We start from the raw sequence: 7,913 nt of genomic DNA on the forward strand, positions 1-7,913 counted from the left end.
CAGTCAGAACGCCCTTCTCGCTCGTAATGTTGTTTTTACGATGAGTCCTGGAAGGAACGAGAGAGGACAAATATTAGAAAGCTGATAACTATCAGGTGCTTTAATTTGTGTGCAATCACACAAATTATTGCGTCTGTCGAAGGACTCTGGAGGTGGAGATCCTCCTCAAAATTTAGCTTTAGCTTTTTCTTTAGGTTTGGGTTTATCCCATCGTTTTTTGTTTTTTTTGGCAAACTCTAGGTTCTGCTTGGAAGTATCCTTGTCAGAACTAGGTTTGCCAAGTTGTGGTTTTCTGGGTTCATTCCCAAAGTATTGCATCTTTTGGAAGTATAGACTTCAGCAATAATTATAGGTAGCTCACGTTCCTGGTTGCCTACTGCAACCTACAGGAGTTGCTGCCATATAGCCAGAGAAGCTGCTTCGCCTTTTATGTTCGACAGGATCATTGCGGAGACTAGAGTAAAGTTTCCCATTAGCTTCATCCCCAAATCCAGGGTAGCAGCTGCCCTGTGTGCATTCTGAATTTGTTATAACACCTCTGGCAAGATTGATGCAGTCGGAGTACTATGTGTTATGGTTTAGACTCCTGCAAAGACTGTGCCCAAAACGGCGCAGTCACCTCTAAGAGGAACCATCACATGGGGTAAGTCCATAGGGTGTGTGGCTAAGATGGCCACCAAGACGGACGGGTCTCGGTGAGGCTCCGTGACTGGGCTTTCACCTCGCATAGTCCCATGGAGTCTAGCTGGTACTGGCCCACACCCAGCGGTTCCTGACCACATCTGGCGCCTACGTCCAAGCTGCAGGCTCGGCATTGCAGGGGCTGAGATTTGGATTTTGCAGCGGGGAAGCGGCGCCAAGCATAAGATGGCGCCCACCAGACTCATAACTTCCTGCCTGGACAGTTGACTCTATGGGCCTGCAGATTCCCTGCTGCACCACATCGAGCTCCTGCCATCAATAAGGAGATGTGGACAACGAAGGCGCATCGGAGGAGTTAACCTCGGACCTTCGACATTGAGAGCGCCGCTCAACTTCTTCCCTGGAGCTGCGAGAGCCCTGACGCGGATGCTCACAGATATCCTCACCCTACCTTTGACTCACCCGGCGAATGGCGGAGGCCTCCCCCGCCAGGGGCCCTTGCGGAGAGGTAGCAATCTGCACTAACCAGCGCATATAGGGAGGCGCGCATTGCCCAGGAGCACCGCCACCACCTGCGCCGGCCTCGGGGGGAGGGGTGGGTGGGGGGGGTCTCGTCTGCCGCTGACTTGCGGGGCCCGTCTGCCACTGACTTGCGGGGCCCGTTTGCCACTGACTTGCGGGGCCCGTTTGCCACTGACTTGCGGGGCCCGTCTGCCACTGACTTGCGGGGCCCGTCTGCCACTGACCTGGGATACCGCTGGAGCCAAGGTGAGCCCGCACAAGGGTGGCGGTGACCCGGTGGGAGGCTTTGCATGCCTCGTAGAGATTGCCGGAGACTGTGGCCAGAACGCGGCCTGTCTGATTCTCAAATGGCGGCCTGGCTCGCCCCTGCCTAGCAGCCTACATCAGTGCACAGCAAACCCTGGGGACTGTGCTGACAACCACCGGGCCCGTAGACTCGGCCCCAACACAAGACCTCGTAACAGAGGCTCGCCTGGACTCTGTGGGCTGGGGGGCCGCTGAAGACACTTGGTGAGCTGACGTTAACACCACTTCTCACTGCCGAGTACTGGAGCAGGACAGCCCCTCAAATCAGGGCAAAGGAACGCAGCGGAGGGGCCTCGGGGAATGAGATCAGGTTGGGGCCCCCACCTTCAAGAGAGGCGATTGTGCACCTGCAGCTATGAGGCACTAGCAACCGCCAACGCCGGATAAGCCACGCAGTTTGTCACAGTGAGCGCTTGGCTGACCGGTGTCTGCATCTCGCCAGCCCACCTACGCAAATAGCATTACCTGCTGGGCCCACGTCTGGGGAAAGAGCTACCACCAACCAGAGGACCCTCCCCCACCATCCACTGCCAGAAGCGGGCAATGCGCAGGTGGTGTGGTGACTAGCTTAGGGACACTGCACACGCACCAGCTGCTCAGGACAAGGAAGACCATGGACTTACGCCAATTCCAGTGAATTGCGATGGGTGTGTCTGCGAGCGCCCATCCCCTTCCGGCGGCCTGCAGTGAAGGCACCCCAACCCCCGACTGACAGCACTCACCTTCCCGGGCGCCCGAAACCCACGGTCCAATCCAAGTTATGCCTCCCTTCGGAGTCCTTTCCATTTGCGAGGGACATTGCGCAGCAGCTAGACAAAATGCCAGGAGACCCATCATCGGCTAGGACAGCACTTTACCATGATAACAATATCCTCCACTTTCGCGCGGTCCCAACCAGACAACATGGGCAAGAGCAATGGCGCCGGCCCCAGAGGCTGCATCAGAAGTTCCCACCAACCATTCGAGTGGCGCTCCCAAAGCCGACGGACCGACCACGAACATATCCCTATCGGCCAAGCTAGGCAAGGTACTAGTGGCAATAGAGCAGTCCAGGCTCTCCATGGACCAACAATTGGGCACCCTCACAAGGGACATTAGCCTCCACCGGGATGACCACCGAAAATTATCAGACAATGTTTCAGACAATGACAGAGCGGTCACCGACATCCTCCCCATGGGGCGGACACATCAGGACTAGATATGAACTCTGATAGGCTGCGTGTTCACCATGGAAGAATGCATCGATGATCTGGAAGGGTGATCGTGGTGCTGCAACATCCAAGTTCTCGATCTGCCGGAGGGAATTGAAGGATAAGACGCAGTGGAGGATATGGAAACCTGGACCAAGTCATTCACCCCAGGTATTGAGCGGACAGCATACTTCTCCATCGAAAGGGCGCACCGCGTTCCAGCGCATCGCCAGGACCAATTTTTGGCAAAATTCCTACACTTCAGAGACCGTAATGCGGTGCTCTGGGCAGCTCGACAGACTGGACCGCTCCGAGAACAAAACCATCATGCTCTTCCCCGGCTACTCCCGAGCGGTCCAGCGACAAAGGTCATCCTTGTTGGAAGTGAAGCGGCGCCTACGAGCAGAAAAAATAAAATACTCCCTGCTTTTTCCCGCCCGCCTTAGTCATACGCAATGGCACTACTCACTTCTTCGCGACCCCGGAGGAGGCAAATGATTGGGCGGACCATAACTGTACCGCGGGCCATCGGAACGCACCCAAGAGCAACACGTGAGAGCAACAGGCCCCAGAAGATCATGCTCATGGAGACACAACCATCTGGGTGCCTCCTCATCGCTTCCACGCACCCTGGGGTCCCCGGATTTGGAGCAAATAGTTCAGGAGAGACGTAAAACCCTGAAGGCAGTGGCGGGCCTCTGTCCGCCTCCCCAACAACAGACATTGACCGAGCTCCCCACATCTTTACATCGGAGGAGAAAGGGGACAGTGAAACGACGCAGTGTGGGGTGCATTCGGTGGCTCTGCCCTCGGGTACCCCGTGAACAGCAGACGACTTGATGTGAATGGACCCTTGCAACATGCAGAGGTTTTGGGGCGATGGGCGATGTCTTCTGCATATTGACACAGGTAGTCCTCGTGACGCATGCTCCTTCCCGCCATCTCAGGCTTAATCTGACCACATGCATTTATTTATTTATTTGCGTGTTTGTACCGCGCTAGGATCACTTCCCGAAGGAGTATCTCCGCGCCTTTGGCAGCCAAAAAAGCAACTAGCGGACCCTAACCATAAACATAAGTCAATTTTGAAAAAGGAATGTCTTTAATTGCTTCCTAAAAGGAAGGTGGTCCTTGCACTGTCTCAAATACAGTGGGAGGCTGTTCCACAAAGTTGGACCAGCAACCGTAAGAGATCTTCCCCCTTGTCTCACTTTGCTAAATTTTGGAATCTGTAACAATGCCTGCTCACTGGATCTCAAAGAGCGTGTCGGTGTATACCAGGAGAATTTATTAATCAGATATGCTGGACCATTTCCCTGTAGACACTTATGCATTGTACAGCAGATCTTAAACTTCACCCTCTGTTTGATGGGTAACCAATGCAACTTCTCCAAAAGGGGTTTAGAAGGGGTGCGAGAGGGCTTGTTCAGGACCAGACGGGCAGCAGTATTCTGGACTACCTGGAGTCTAGAGATTACCGCTTCATTTGTTGACAACAACAGCCCATTGCAGTAGTCCAAGCGACTCAATACTAGGGCCTGCACCAAGGTTCTCCTAGTAGAGTCAGGTAGTAAAGGGAAAACCTTTCGTAGCATCCCGATGATATGGAAGCAGGAGCCCACCACTTGATTGCTATGATGTTTTAATGAAAGCTCCTGATCAAGTCGGACGCCAAGGTTTTTCACTACCTGCTTGGGTTCTGGAGCCGGGCCAAGATCTTGAGGCCACCAGTCTGGGGTCCACAGAAGTTTGGCCTCACCGAACAGCATCACCTCCGTTTTTGCAACATTACACTGCAGGAGGTTAGATGCCATCCAGTTTGCCACCGCCTTCATCCCCTGGGCAAAGGAGTTCCTGACCTCCACCGTAAGGGTTTTAAAAGGAAAGAGGAGTTGGGTGTCATCTGCATATGACACTGGAATAAATCCATACGATCTCATGATGTTAGCTAGGGGGGCCACATAGATATTAAAAAGAGTAGGGCTCAAACAAGAGCCCTGTGGCACCCCCTTAGAGATCTCCAACTCCTCTGACCGATAATCGCCCAGGGTGACCCTTTGGGTACGACCTGTCAGGAAACTCCTCAGCCATGACAACGCCTTGCCTTCCAGGCCGATGTTAACTAGCCTGGCTGTCATGATGTCGTATGACACGGTGTCAAACGCCGCAGACAGATCCAGCAGAACCAGGATAACAGAATGACCTTTATCCTGGAACATGCGTAGATCGTCTGCGACTGACAGCAAGGTGGTCTCGGTGCTGTGTCTTGGTCTAAATCCCGACTGAGAAGGATCCAGACCGCCTACTAGCTCAATGTAGCTGGATAGGTGGCGATTTACATATTTCTCTATAATCTTCCCCAAAAAGGGGAGAAGAGAGATGGGCCTTAAATTCGCCAACTCCGTCCAGGGGATGGTAGTATTCTTCCTCAATGGCCTTACTAGCGCCCTCTTCCAGTCCATAGGAACCTGCCCTGTACAGAGGGAAAGATTAATCAAGTTCTGGATTTCTGGTCCAAGAACTTCTACCAGCTTAGGCAGGATGCGGGCAGGAATGCTATCATAGGGACTTCCACTCTTGATCTGTGCAACCAGTGAGATTACCTCCTCCAAAGAGATAGGAGGAAAGCTAGAGAGGCATTGAGTAGGTGGTCCTGATAGTATACTCGACTGGGATATGTTGTTATTACTTGTTCCCACAGCCGTCTTTGAGGCCATTATCTTCTCATAGATAGCCTCTATCTTCTCCATGAAGAAGGTAGAAATCTCATTGCACAGCTCTTGAGTGGCTACCTCAACAGTCTCACAGGCTGCTGGTCTGGTAAAGGTTTGTAAGATGTTATACAAAACTCTAGAATCTTTCCCTGCCTCTATGAGTTGTGCAGCAATATGGGTTTTCCGCGCAGTCCTGATGGCTTTATGGTACAATTTAGAAGAGGATTTATAGAGTGTTTTATCCTCCTGCTTTCTAGACCGTCTCCATAATTTTTCCAGTTTTCTGGTCTTTTGTTTCAAGGATCTTAGATCTTCAGAAAACCAGATTTCTTGCTTTTTAGCTGGGCGGGGTTTGTAGATTTTCTGGGGGATAGTATTATTTATTGCATCCTTAACTGCCTCGTCAAACCTGTACAATTCTGTTGTTATATCTCCTGTAGTGAGTCCATATAGGGGAGCTTTATACTGATCTCTAAAGGCTTCCACCGTTAGTTTATGCCAGGGCCTCCTTTTAGTGGCCAGAGTACTCCGCTTTTGAGGTTTATTGTTAGTAGCAGTGTGGAACTTTAAAATAAAATGATCTGTCCAGTCTACTTGTTCAGGAGGCATACATTTGATTAAAGGTGAGTTGGACATTACCAGATCCAACGTATGGCCTGCCTCATGAGTGGGGCCGTCATTGATCTTTTTCAGCCCTAGGGAGTCTAGGTCCATTAGGAGAGTTCTTGCCTCCCTACAGTCCTCTAACTCACTATGGACATTAAAATCCCCTACCAAGAGGAAATCCTGATTATCTTGTACAAATGGTGCTAAAGCCTCTATTAGCACAACTGGAAAAGTCCCAATCGGACCTGGTGGTCTATACAACAATGCACCCTTACTTTGATCTCTGGGATTAGGACTAAGTTTAAAAATAAGTAGTTGCATTTGAGGATTACTAACTTCCTCCAGTATAGTTAAATTCAATTCCTCTTTATACACAATTGCCACCCCCCCTCCAGTTTTCTTTAAGCGGTCAACCCTGGCAATCTTATATCCTAATGGGACACTAAGAGTGATTGCTGGAACCAAATGGGGCTTAAGCCAGGTTTCTGTTAAAAAACAGAGGTCTGGCTCCTCAGTCAGTACAAGATCCCATATCTGTGTAGAATGCTTCACTAAAGATCGAGTATTACAGAGTAGATTTTTACTCCACCTAATGGAGTTATTTGTCTGTATATTAATAGGAACACAATCTAGTTTTCTTGCTGGTATGACCTCAGCTACCTGTGAATGCATGTTCCAGTTCATATCAAGATCAAACTGTCTATGGCATCTGTAACAGGAAAAAGGACCTTCAGCCGGAGTATCAATACAAAAAGTACAGGCATGGGACATATCAGCACGAATCGCAAGCAATACCTGCGAAGTATATGATATTCGTGTGGTAGACGATGTTTCTAGGACATGTGATGGTAGCGCCATAATCTCCGGCCCCTTAGCCCCGTCCTGTCGCGGACGGGCGCAGACGGGCTGGTCTTCGGCTCGTCTTAGGCGCAGGAGTAGGCGCCACGCTGCGCGCCAACGCTGCGCGCTAGGGCCGACGAGGGGCTAAATAGCCCAGGAAGTGTCAGAGTCTAGAGCGCTAACCGCTCGCTTTCCAGTATGTCCTGCCTCAGCCCCGCCCTCCACACACCGGGATTGGCTGCCGAGCGTGCAGGCTTAGGTAGGATTTTAACTATCGTGGCTTTGGTGTTTGCAGGTATGCGAGATTATTGCAGTATGCCACAGAGAAATACACAACCCAATTCCTTCTATTCAGGTTAAAACACTGTCAGCATAGTTTTTGCAATCAACATTAAAAAAATTCGGTCGTTTTTAAAAAAAAATCCGTTTCCTTTTACAATTTACAATTTAGGCACCGCTATCTGATTTTGTAGCGCCAAGCGGGGTTAGGAGAAGCTGCCACCACCTCCCTACCGCAAAATGCGCTGCCTCCTCGCCGCCTAAATAGCCCAGGAAGTGTCAGAGTCTAGAGCGCTAACCGCTCGCTTTCCAGTATGTCCTGCCTCAGCCCCGCCCTCCACACACCGGGATTGGCTGCCGAGCGTGCAGGCTTAGGTAGGATTTTAACTATCGTGGCTTTGGTGTTTGCAGGTATGCATACAGGCGGACCAGCAGACAGTCATAGATTTCGCTTATAGCCCACATGTCGAGATCCCTCGTGAATGCAGGCCGTCACCCCTACAAAATGTTGAAGCTCTCGCAACAATTGAGAGCGAGTTTGAACATATCACCCATGACGTATCACCCTTGACAATGGGTCCCCCACATTTGGGCATGTTCCGTTTGCCCCTCCTCAGTTTCCCCTCCCGCAACCATACCTACTTAGCACTGTGTCCCTGCCCACAAGCCGCTGAGCAGCTGTGCTGATGTCCTAGCAGTGTGGGCATTGGGGCAGTGGGTTAGAGTTCAGGACTTCCGGGGGAGCCCATGCACCCATCCTGCCTTAGACACCCTACGCAAGCACCGATGGCACACACTGGCCGCACCACCATCC

The sequence above is a fragment of the Lissotriton vulgaris genome, unplaced genomic scaffold (genome assembly GCF_964263255.1).
Source record: "Lissotriton vulgaris unplaced genomic scaffold, aLisVul1.2 SCAFFOLD_1098, whole genome shotgun sequence".
NCBI classification, from domain to species: domain Eukaryota; kingdom Metazoa; phylum Chordata; class Amphibia; order Caudata; family Salamandridae; genus Lissotriton; species Lissotriton vulgaris.